Here is a 12,718-nt window from a genome sequence, read left to right on the forward strand (position 1 = left end):
CCAGAATGCTCCAGCAGGGAAGCTCCTCCCCATTCCCGTGCTTCAGCGACCCTAGTCACATCTATCCATTGACTTTGTAACTGATCTCCCCTCTGATGGTTTCACCACCATTTTGGTGGTTGTGGATATATTTTCAAAGTCATGTCGATTAATCCCTCTTTCTGATCTCCTTATCTCAAGGTTTTCAGGCGGCCCTGGCCCTGTGGACTCCGGGCCAGACTGATGGTCCTGCGGTGGATAAGTGGTTCCAGCGCGCAGAAGAGGTGTGGAGCAACGCTCACATGAGACTCCCGCACGCCATCCACTGGCAAAAGGAGCAGGCAGACCGCCACTGCAGTGCGACCCCCTGTGTTCCACCCGGGGATCGTATCTGGCTTTCTACCAGGAACCTCTCTCTCCGCCTGCCCTGCAAGAAACTGAGCCCCCGTTTGTGGAGCCGTTCAAGGTTCTCCGGAGGGTCAACGAGGTGACGTAGGTTGTGGCTTCCTAGTCACTATCGTATCTCACCTTCTTTTCATATCTCCCTTCTCAGGCCAATGGTTCCTGGTCCCCTAGCTGATGCTGTCCCCTACATTTTATGAAATGTTTCACCTGCACCTGCTTCTCTTTTACAGTCAGATAAGCTAGAGGAAGCAAGTAAATATAAATGAAACCCTTGACTACAAGGACAGGGTAGATGGTAAGCACAATTAAAGCTGAAGCCACACCAAATTCGATAGAACCTTGGAATAGCACAACACAGAATGTACTTTAAGGACAACCTGTGGTACAGTGGCAGGAATATAATCCGTGCAATATCCAGCGAATCTGACACTTAGCATCTAGAAATATATTTTAAATATGTTCCTCTCTTTCTTTTTTAGATGACTGGTGGATACGGGTGGGGCAGTCAATGTCCCTTCTATTGGGACTCAAAGATACAGAGCTATGTAGGTTAAAGCGAGAATGTGCTGGGCTGAGCAATGTCAACAGAGCTCAGTCGTGAACATTTGTGCAAGTGGTTTGTCAAAAGACTGTCTACCAGGGTCAAAGTGCTAATACGCAAACACTGTCTGACCTCTTTGAGAGAAAAGGGGGGGAAATGATTAACGGTCAAGAGAGAATCAAACATTGCTTCACCAGTCCCAGAGAGAAAAATTTAAAGGAAAGATTCACCCATTTTGAGTGTTATATTGTTGTTTTTTTGTGTCTCTGAGCGATGTTCTATCGATTCCCGGGTTTAATGTTGTCTATCTGAGCCATTGTTGTCAAGCAGGCGGAAATTCATCCATATGATGCAGCATTGCGATAAAGCCACTCTCCCTACACTAGAAGTTAATAGGAATACAACGTTTCGCACGCAAAAATGTCTATCATACATGTCAGATTTGAATACTGTCCGATATCATAAAGTCAGAGGTTGCCTTCTCTCGAATGAACTATGGATCCTATTTTTGCAATATTTATACCTCAAGAAATGTGTAATTTAACAGAGGGTCCAACAAATGTATCCTATTTGTCTGCCTCTTCAGTCCAGGGTGCATTGCTTGGCCGTTGCGCATGTCAGAGTCCACTCTGCGAGGCACATTGATCTGCAGGTTAAACATGCTGAGATTGAAGACCCCTAAATTGATAGTGTTTAGGCGATTTTTAAAGCTAAATAGGTACTTAACATGCTGATATTGAATTTGGTATTATGGTGTGTAGCTTTGTTTGCTTGCTAGCCAGCCAGCCCATAGAGGGAGCATTACATTGGGTTTTGTAGTCGATTTCTACTGCAACCGATTTCCACGACTTTCATGTTGTTACCAACCGTACTATAAAGACAAAATTAAACATTGGTTCACAAAAAATAACAGTGTAAATTATAGGAATTTGTGGTTTTGGGTGGAATATTCCTTTAAAAGCTAGTTTTGCTTGTTTGGTCTTCTATCTTGCTTCCTTCCTTTCGCTCTCTAATCTGCGTATTTTCCTTAAAGGTCCGCTAGCGTCTGAGCTTTGAACTTCTTTTGCCCTGCAAAATGTCAATTAACCTGCCAATGGAAATCGGAGGTTTGCCATCACCTTCAGTAAGCTTCACTGTAAGGCATTAGTGTTTTACTGCGACTAATCTGAAAGTGGACCTGGCAGCTTGGCTTTATGGGAAAAGCCAACATGTTGCCACCATGATTGTAATTTTCTTCTCTCTCCCTCGGAGACACTTTTACTTGCCAATGTGTCTGTGTCACATAGTCATTACATTGGTCTCGTTTCATGCAGCAAGTGGGAGAGGTACTAGTGTCTTCTCTGCCAGATAGCCTTAGGATAGAAGGGACATGTGAAATCTCACTGCCCCCTAGTGTTGAACTACAGCAAGGACTTTGTCTTGACATGCCCTAACATAACATTCCTCTTTATTATGAGACTTGAAAGTGATTTCCTAAGGTAAAATAAATACTGATCTTATTACATATCGACGTAATATGGCACGACAAGATAAAGATCTGACCCAAGTCAGATATAAACAACAAATAAAACAAGCATGTATCAGAATCTACAGCATCTCATCATACAACCTGGGGAAGGTTGCTGGTGAGAGCTTCTTCAGTGTGGTATCATATATTTAGCCCCCAGTCTGCTCTCTCTTGGTACTTCATTAAGCCACCCTGTCAAATCTCAACATTTGGCAAATACCCAGAACGAACTACACCCATACCGTTTTACTTCTCCAGCCAGCTCATATTTAGGTTTCCACACAACTCTCAGGCTCCCAATTTTTTTAAATCTTCCAAAGCAATCAGATTTCACACTTTCTACTGACCCAAATTAGTGGCTTCTTCCTATAATGTACTAGCCCAAGTCAGAGACTTTTTCTTATAATCCGGTTCCTACAACTCGTCAGGATGAAGGTGAACAGAGGCCTGGGGGCTTGAGTGTGCATGTGTCTCCACACAAGTTCACATGGGGGAGGGTGGTCTAACCAGGGGAGAACGACTTCCCCCTCGCATTGAGGATTTCAAGTTGAAAGCTGTCGATGCTACTGCAGATATTGTTTCCAGAAAACAGAATCCCCCATTATAGTGAATGGGGAAATGGCCATCTTCGTGTTCAATATTCTTGGATAACAAAAGCATTTCCCAACACAATCATGGTACCAATAATTGCTTTTATTTCACCAGATGAATGTCATTGAACCGATACTTTAAAATCACACACAGGCAAAGTTATCCCGATAATTTAGTTGCTAATGGCAACTTGAGATACTCCATGAGAGTGGGCAGAACTCTGCTAGCCTGCAACTTCACTTCGTAGAATAGCTCAAACTGCGCATGCAATGTTTCCAAAAACTCCTACATGTAAAAAAAAGATGGCAACACGCTGAAATGACACTTTCGGATCATCAAATGCACCACTGAGCATTCTCATAGGAAATAACGGGTTGACGTCATCGACGACTTCGTCCATCTTTTTTTTTTACAGTCTATGGGTCTAACAGATTAAGAAAAAGACAAAAAAATCTGAGAGAAATACAGAAAGGGAGGGAATGGAAAGGATATAGACAGAAACGGATATGGTTCAGAAAGAGAGTTATGGAGGGGAAGAGAAATTGAGACACAGAAAGAGGAGGAATAACACCAGGAGAAACAACAAGGTTGGAAAGGAAAGGAAAAAAATAAATAAAGATGATCTAGAGGAGGAGGATGTGATGGGAGGATGAGGACAGGAGGGAGTAGGGGGCAGAGTGAGGGAAGGGGTAAATTTAGCAAAGGGGAAAGAGATTGAGGGAGGTTGACAGAGTAAAAAATTACATGGAGATGGAGTGTAGCGAGAGAGGGAGAGGGGAAAAGAGAGAGAGAAGTGAGAGAGAGGGGGAAAAGAAAAAGCAGAAGCCTGCCTCTGACAGTGTTCTCAGCCTGGCTGATGGCTCCTAATGAAGTAAGTCAGCTGCAGAGGAGGAGCCGCCTGACAGGCAGCGAGTCAGAAGAGGAAACACACACATACACAACTCTCTGAGTCAGCCAAGACTCAAACACCCAAACTCTGTCTTTGACAGACAACCCATGCAATCAGGAGGAGACTTCTACCCAAATGGCAGGAAAGATAAAGATGGACACCTTACTTCCTTTTAGTTTTCTACGTTACGTCTCATCAATAGGGGTTTTGTGATCATCTAGGGGAGTTTACTCACCCTTGGAGTTAAAGAAAATACTAACCCCCTCAATTAATCACAAGCCTGACACCTTATCAATGAATTGTGGCGTCTAGTACACTCGTCTACCTCGATTGCAACCATACCGTTGACAGACTTGATATAGTTGATGACAACGAATCACTAGTCTCATAGGAACTTTACAAAGGCATCATCACATCTCTATCAGTCTTTCATTATTTCCTTCCCCTCTTCTCCTTCTCAAATAGTCAGCTGGCACGTCAGTTTGTTTTTAGTCAAAACACGGTCGACTGCCTCGCAACGCCAACCTGAAAATAGGAACTTAGATTGGAGAAGACGTGAGCCGTGCAATTTCCATTCAGCCTGGTTCTCTCCTAGACGCGAATGGAGACAGTCCTGAGATCAATACACTATTTGTGCATAGAAATTGTGCAGGGAGGGTAGGCCAATTAGCTATGATTAGCAAAATGGGCTGCGGTCGAGACATCGCAATTACTACAGCAAATAACAAACTATAAATACAATTCTAGGCTGATTGCATGCAGGGATTATTGAGATTAGGGGTCCTTATTTTGTAGATGAAATGTATTTTTGTGAGAAATATCTTTAACCTGCTTATTATGGATTCTGTTATAATTTTGGAGAGACAGGTGACTGCTTAAGAGATGTGCAAGGGCGTTAGTTTTTGTTGTCCTCTGCTGCCCTCTAAGGGATGAGGAGGTGAATAAAGTAGTTTCTTCTAAATCAAATCAAATTTTATTTGTCACACACGTGTTTAGCAGATGTTATTGCGGGTGTAGCGAAATGCTTGTGTTTCTAGCTCCAACAGTGTGGTAATATCTAACAAGTAATATCTAAAAATACACACAATCTAAAGTAATGGAATTAAATTAAGAATATAGAAATATTTGGATGAGTAATGTCAGAGCAGCATAGACTAAGCGTAGAATAGGATAGAATACAATATATATGTCGAGATGAGAAATGCAAAATATGTAAACATTATTAAAGTGACTAGTGTTCCATTATTAAAATGGCCAGTGATTTCAAGCCTATGTACACTACTGTTCAAAAGTTTGGGGGCACTTAGAAATGTCCTGGTTTTAGAAAGAAAAGCAATTTTTTTGTCCATTAAAATAACATCAAATTCATCGGAAATACAGTGTAGACAGTGTTAATGTTGTAAATTACTATTGTAGCTGGAAACGGCTGATTGTTAATGGAATAGCTACATAGGCGTGCAGAGGCCCATTATCAGCAACCATCACTCCTGTGTTCCAATGGCACATTGTGTTCGCTAGTCTAAGTTTATCATTTTAAAAGGTTAATTGATCATTAGAAAATCCTTTTGCAATTATGTTAGCACAGCTGAAAACTTTTGTTCTGATTAAAGAAGCAATAAAACTGGCCTTCTTTAGACTAGTTGGGTATCTGGAGCATCAGAATTTGTCGGTTTGATTACAGGCTCAAAATGGCCAGAAACAAAGATCTTTCTGCTGAACCTCATCAGTCTATTCTTGATCTGAGAAATGAAGGCTATTCCAGAACTCGTACAACGCTGTGTATTACTCCCTTCACAGAACAGCACAAACTGGCTCTAACCAGAATAGAAAGAGGAATGGGAGGCCCCGGTACACAATTGAGCAATAGGTCAAGTACATTAGAGTGTCTAGTTTGAGAAACAGACGCCTCACAAGTACTCAACTGGCAGCTTCATGAAATAGTACCCGCAAACCACCAGTCTCAACGTCAACAGTAAAGAGGCGACGCCGGGTTGCTGGCCTTCTAGGCATCGAACCCACAAATGCTGAAGCTCCAGATACTCAACTAGTCTAAAGAAGGCCAGTTTTATTGCTTCGTTAATCAGAACAACAGTTTTCAGCTGTGCCAACATAATTGCAAAAGGGTTTTCTAATGATCAATTAGCCTTTTAAAATGATAAACTTGGATTAGCTAAGACAACGTGCCATTGGAACACAGGAGTGATGATTGCTGATAATGGGGCTCTGTAAGCCTATGTAGATTTTCTATTTCCAGCTACAATAGTCATTTAAAACATTAGCAATGTCTACACGGTATTTCTGATAAATTTGATGTTATTTTAATGGCCAAAAAATTTGCTTGTCTTTAAAAAACAAGGACATTTCTAAGTGACCCCAAACTTTTGAATGGTAGTGTACTGTATATAAGGCAGCAGCCTCTAATGTACTGGTGATGGCTATTTAGCAGTCTGATGGCCTTGAGATTGAAGCTGTTTTTCAGTCTCTCTGTCCCAGCTTTGATGCACATGTACTGACCTCGCCTTCTGGATGATAGCGGGTTGAACAGGCAGTGGCTCGGGTGGTTGTTGTCCTTGATTATCTTCCCTGATGTAGGATGTAGAGATGGATGGAGGGATGGAAGATAGAAAGAAAGAAATACAAGAGTGAAGACAAAGCAAAGAATGCTAGATTGGCTTCGAGAAAGGATGTGATACATATCGGCTGGAACAGTTCAAAGGCATGCTTGTGAAACACAATAACTACACCTCCCAATCTGATAACCCGGACAATATTTAATAATAAGCAGTACCCTTAAAGGAATAATTCACTCAAAAAACATATTTTGGTATTTTTTTCATTAGTCCACTGTTGATTAAGTCCCAAAATGTTTTGTATGTCAGTAATCAAGTTTTCAAGATTTAGGACTTTGAAAAAACAAATTGTAACTTGCCCCATCATCACGATGATGCAAAATGCATCATATGTAACTAAATGTATCATCATGTGGCAAATTACAATTTGCCTTTTGAGAGTCTAAATCTTGAAAACATGATTGTTGACATGCAAAACATTTTGGGACTGTATCAACGGTGGACTAGTGGAACAAAAATAAGAAAATATAGTTTTTGAGTGGATTATTCCTTTAATCTGGATTTTGTTCCATGGTGCCAATAACATTACATATGGTCTTAAACTGCCCCAGAATCACATTAAGGCAATCGCGGCTTAGCATGGGTTTATCTAGCTTGGCTAGAAAGCAGTTCAAATGCTTTCACCATTCATTTCCAGGTGTTCAATATTCCAGGGGCCTTTGAGGGGAAAAGGTGATGCTTATCTGTGACAGAGCGTCAAGAGCTGCGCAGTTCCTGTGACATCTCGGCCTCCGCCGCCTTTTAGTTAGTCAATAAGACAGACTGGGGATATGCCACACAGTGTTGGCTGTCTCTATGCAATGTTGTTGGTCAAAAAGGGTTTTATTTTTAAGGTTATGTGTTGGGAACCTAGGGCAGGATTCAATCCGTAATGCAGAAGTAGGGTGGAAGATCCGCGTTATAGCTCAATTGAAATTGAAAAGCAATGTTCCCATGTTCGCAGAGAATGCGTTCACTGTAAATGCTGCATGTCTGCTCAATCGGAAATTACATTTAAAATTTGAACTCAAATCTTCGGCAATATGGATTGAATCCAGCCCCTAGGCTATAGATAGACCACAATATACGCTGTACTGTGTGCATTTTTTTTAATGTCAGAGCCAAAAAATATGGGTATTTTTCATCAAGAAACTATAACACAATGGTATATAGCACAAGACATTGTGAAATACAGTATCAGATAGTTTGTATCAGACATCTTGAATTAAAATATTCATATTCACCAATTTGTGCCAATAATTCAGTCTGGTCTGATTTTAATGCTATTGATGTCTGTAAGCAGGAAGTTGCCCTGGGAAACATTGTGTACGATGATGTCATCTTACTGGGCCTACCTTTAAGCAGGAAACTTTAAAATATCTGAAGGGAGACACTATTCAGTCAATTCTCTTTGGGGATGCCAAACGTCAAGTTAGTGTAACCCCGCGGGTCGGGGGAGCTGTCATACCTGCTAAACGAGTGGTGGCCCTCTTGCTCTCCAGACCACGTTCCGTCTCGGTAGCGCACCGTCTGGGGACTCCATCTCTTCCCATAAATGAACAAAGCCTTGAGTGAGCTCTTCATCAGTGTGGACCTTCCTTTGTCAAGTGTTTAGTCAGTTAATTACCTGAGGGACCAGTCCATCTGGTGACCAATAAGCATATCATTTGCCTGCCTGTTTCCCTGCAGGGGTTTGGGGCCAACACAGTGACTTTTAGATAGGGTAATTGGTGAGCATGACACTAGCACCTGTGTTGGAACATGCAACATCTTCCAAGAGAATCATGAGTACTATGAAAAACCAACCTTTATGTAGGACTATAGAAATATGGGTATTAATCAAATGTTATAGTTGCTTTGTAGTCAGCTGTCAAGGTCATGCTAAAAACCACAAAGCTGGTTGAATAGTGTATGCAATTGAGGTATAGACAAAACAACCCTTAATTCCTTTACATGTTTGATGATCCCTCATCCATCTGAAAGAGTTGGATGGAATTAGTAATATGGTACAGGAGGTTACAATGTTACAGTAGGATCAGCCAAACAAAGAATCTCAGTACATGGATCTTTAATCCTGACACGATTCCTCCAAGTAGTGCTTAGTTGTGAGTCATGAACCTAATAACAGTGGCTTGATGGGCAGGTTTCATTGGAAAACGTGCAGCTGCAGTTAACAGTTTAGATAAATTCTGACTGCTGAACTCAGAAAACACTGTCAGCCCCAGTAAGACCACAAGATGGTGGAATGTCAGTAGAAGTCGAGAGTGCACACTGGCAACATTTGCTGTACTGTATATGTCACCACGACAGTCTAAACAAAGTTGTTGTGTGAATTAATCAGTTTTCATCTCTCATGGGCCCTGTGATGTATAACACGTGCTAAAACAGTTTTTATCCACATAAATAATAGCACAAGTATGTAGAAGACACAGCTCAATGGTTGTGTTAACATTTGTGTGTGGACCAACTCTCCATTGTATCACAGAAATAGCAGTTGTATCACAACCCTTGAGTCAAATATGGAAGTCCAAAGAGGACATACAGTTGAAGTCGGAAATTTACATAAACTCGTTTTTCAACCACTCCACAAATTTCTTGTTAACTATAGTTTTGGCAAGTCGGTTAGAACATCTACTTTGTGCATGACACAAGTCATTTTTCCAGCAATTGTTTGCAGACAGATTATTTCACTTATAATTCACTGTATCACAATTCCAGTGGGTCAGAAGTTTACGTACACCAAGTTGACTGTGCCTTTAAACAGCTTGGAAAATTCCAGAAAATGATGTCATGGCTTTAGAAGCTTCTGATAGGATAGTTGACATAATTTGATCTCTGGATGTATTTCAAGGCCTACCTTCAAACCCAGTGCCTCTTTGTTTGACACCATGGAAGAATCAAAAATAAATTAGCCAAGATTCCAGAAAAAAACTTGTAGACCTCCACAACTCTGGCTCATCCTTGGGAGCAATTTCCAAATGGCTGAAGGTACCATGTTCATCTGTACAAACAATAGTACGCAAGTATAAACACCATGGGACCACGCAGCTGTCATACCGCTCAGGAAGGAGACGCGTTCTGTCTCCTAGAGGTGTACGTACTTTGGTGCGAAAAGTGCAAATCAATCCAAGAACAACAGCAAAGATGCTGGAGGAAACAGGTACAAACATATCTATATCCACAGTAAAATGAGTCCTATATCGACATAACCTGAAAGGCCGCTCAGCCAGGAAGAAGCCACTGCTCCAAAACTGTCATAAAAAAACAGACTACGGTTTGCAACTGCACATGGGGACAAAGATCGTACTTTTTGGAGAAATGTCCTCTGGTCTGATGAAACAAAAATAGGAACTGTTTGGCCATAATGACCATCATTATGTTTGTAGAAAAACCATGAAGCAAGGGGTTTGCAGAAACATGTTGTAAGGGTGCTTTGCTGCAGGATAGACTGGTGCACTTCACAGAATAGATGGCATCATGAGGAAGTAAAATTATGTGGATATATTGAAGCAACATCTCAAGAGATCAGTTAAAGCTTGGTCACAAATGGGTCTTCCAATTGGACATTGACAGCAAGCATACTTCCAAAGTTGTGGCAAAATGGCCTAAGGACCACAAAGCTCTGACCTCAATCCTATAGAAAATTGGTGGGCATAACTGAAAAAGAGTGTGTGAGCAAGGAGGCCTACAAATCTGACTCAGTTACACCAGCTCTGTCAAGAGGAATGGGCCAAAATTCACCCAACTTTTTTTGGGAAGCTTGTGGAAGGCTACCCGAAACATTTGACCCAAGTTAAACAATTTAAAGGCAATGCTACCAAATACTAATTGAGTGTATGTCAACTTCTGACCCACTGGGAATGTGATGAAAGAAATAAAAGCTGAAATAAATCACTCTCTACTATTGTTCTGACATTTCACATTCTTAAAATAAAGTGGTGATCCTAACTGACCTAAGACAGGGAATTTTTACTAAGATTAAATGTCAGGAATTGTGAAAAACTAAGTTGATATGTATTTGGCTAAGGTGTATGTAAACTTCCGACTTCAACTGTATGAATAAAAAAAATGATTCTCATAATTTTGAGATCACAACTCATGTATCTCATGATCACTACATAACAAAAGTTGTTTCGTCGAGATCACAAGATAATAGTCTTGTGATCGCGACATAACAAGTTGTTTTGACCGCAATGCACTTGTGGGGCATTTAATCCCTGAACGATGCCTGACTGGCAGTTCTGTCTCCCAGGCTGCCACAACCTGCAAGGAACGACGCAGCTAACTTGGTTAGTCTTGTGAGATAGCTAGCTATGCTGGTTGTTAGCTTGCATAACGGATGTGTATAATTATAGAGAACACTTCATGTTTTAATTTGCAGTGGGTGAGGTCCATTCCTGACAGGCTGATCAGATTCAATTTTAGCCTCAGAGGTTGATAAGTCAAGATGCTGCCTTGTAGGCTGTTTCATGTGTACGGCTCCTTGCAGACAGCCTACAAGGCAGGATCCGGACTTATCAGCCTCTGAGGCTGCTACTGAATCTGATCAGCCTGTCAGGAAAGGAGCTCATCCACTCTGTAAGTGTAAAACATGAAGCATCCATTACAATTATACACATTAGTTCTGCAAGCTAACAACCAGCATTGATAACAGAACTAATTAGCTAGATAGCTCGCTCACAAGACTAGCCCAGTTAGGGGTGTTGTTTCTTGCATGCCCTTGGCTGTGGTTTTGGGGGTGGAAGACAGCCTGGGAGACAGGGCTGCCTGTCAGACATCATTCAGGGCTTAAATGCCCCACGAGGGCTTAGCTTCCCCCACAAGCTCTTAGCTCAAGGTAAGGGACATTAGCTTGCTAAGATTCTAATATATAAACTGATAATGAGCTCCAAATACAAATGAAAGCATGATGTTAGCATATAATGTACCATCCTTTAGTGTAGCAAAATAAAGTATGCACTGATCCACAGTGGGCTCTGCTGCCTCAGCCATACTATCAATACGTGCACTCTTATAGAGTTTATTTTGTGATCTTGACAAAACATTTTTTTTATATAGTGATCATGAAATAAGTTGTGATCGACATAAGGAAATTATTTATTTTATTCATACAGTATTCAGATCCCTTCCCTTTTCTCACATTTTGTTACGTTAGACTTACTCTAAAATTAATTAAATTAAAACAAATCCTCAATCTACACACAATACCCCATAATGACGAAGCGCAAACAGGTTTTTCATGTTTTTTTTGCAAATGTATACAAATATAAAAAAACTTAAATATGTTATTTACATAAGTATTCAGACCGTTGCTATGATACTCGAAATTGAGCTCAGGTGCATCCTGTTTCCATTGATCATCCTTGAGATGTTTCTACAACTTGATTGGAGTCCACCTGTGGTAAATTCAATTGATTGGACATGATTTGGAATAGCACACACCTGTCTATTTAAGGTCCCACAGTTGACAGTGCATGTCAGAGAAAAAAACAAGTCTTGAGGTCAAAGGAATTGTCTGTAGAGCTCCTAGACATGATTGTGTCGAGGCACAGATCTGTGGAAGGGTACCAAACATTTCTGCAGCATTGAAAGTCCCCAAGAACACAGTGGCCTCCATCATTCTTAAATGGAAGAAGTTTAGAACCACCAAGACTCTTCCTAGAGCTGGCTGCCCGGCCAAATTCCGCAATCGAGGGAGAAGGGCCTTGGTCAGGGAGGTGACCAAGAACCCGATGGTCACTCTGACAGAGCTCCAGAGTTCTGTGGAGATGGGAGAACCTTCCAGCAGGACAACCATCTCTGCAGCACCCCAACAATCAGGCCTTTATGGTAGAGTGGCCAGACGGAAGCCACTCCTCAAGCCAGCTTGGAGTTTTCCAAAAGGCACCTAAAGACTCAAGACCATGAGAACCTAGATTCTCTGGTCTGATGAAACCAAGATTGAACTCTTTGGCCTGAATGCCAAGCTTCATGTCTGGAGGAAACATGGCACAATCCCTATGGTGAAGCATAGTGGTGGCAGCATCATGCTGTGGGGATGTTTTTCAGCAGCAGGGACTGGGAGAGTAGTCAGGATAGAGGGAAAGATATTCTGAGCAAAGTACAGAGAGCTCCTTGATGAAAACCTGCTCCAGAGACCTCAGACTGGGGGTGAAGGTTCACCTTCCAACAGGACAACAACCCTAAGCACACAGTCA

The sequence above is a fragment of the Oncorhynchus clarkii genome, chromosome 9 (genome assembly GCF_045791955.1).
Source record: "Oncorhynchus clarkii lewisi isolate Uvic-CL-2024 chromosome 9, UVic_Ocla_1.0, whole genome shotgun sequence".
Classification (NCBI taxonomy): Eukaryota; Metazoa; Chordata; class Actinopteri; order Salmoniformes; family Salmonidae; genus Oncorhynchus; species Oncorhynchus clarkii.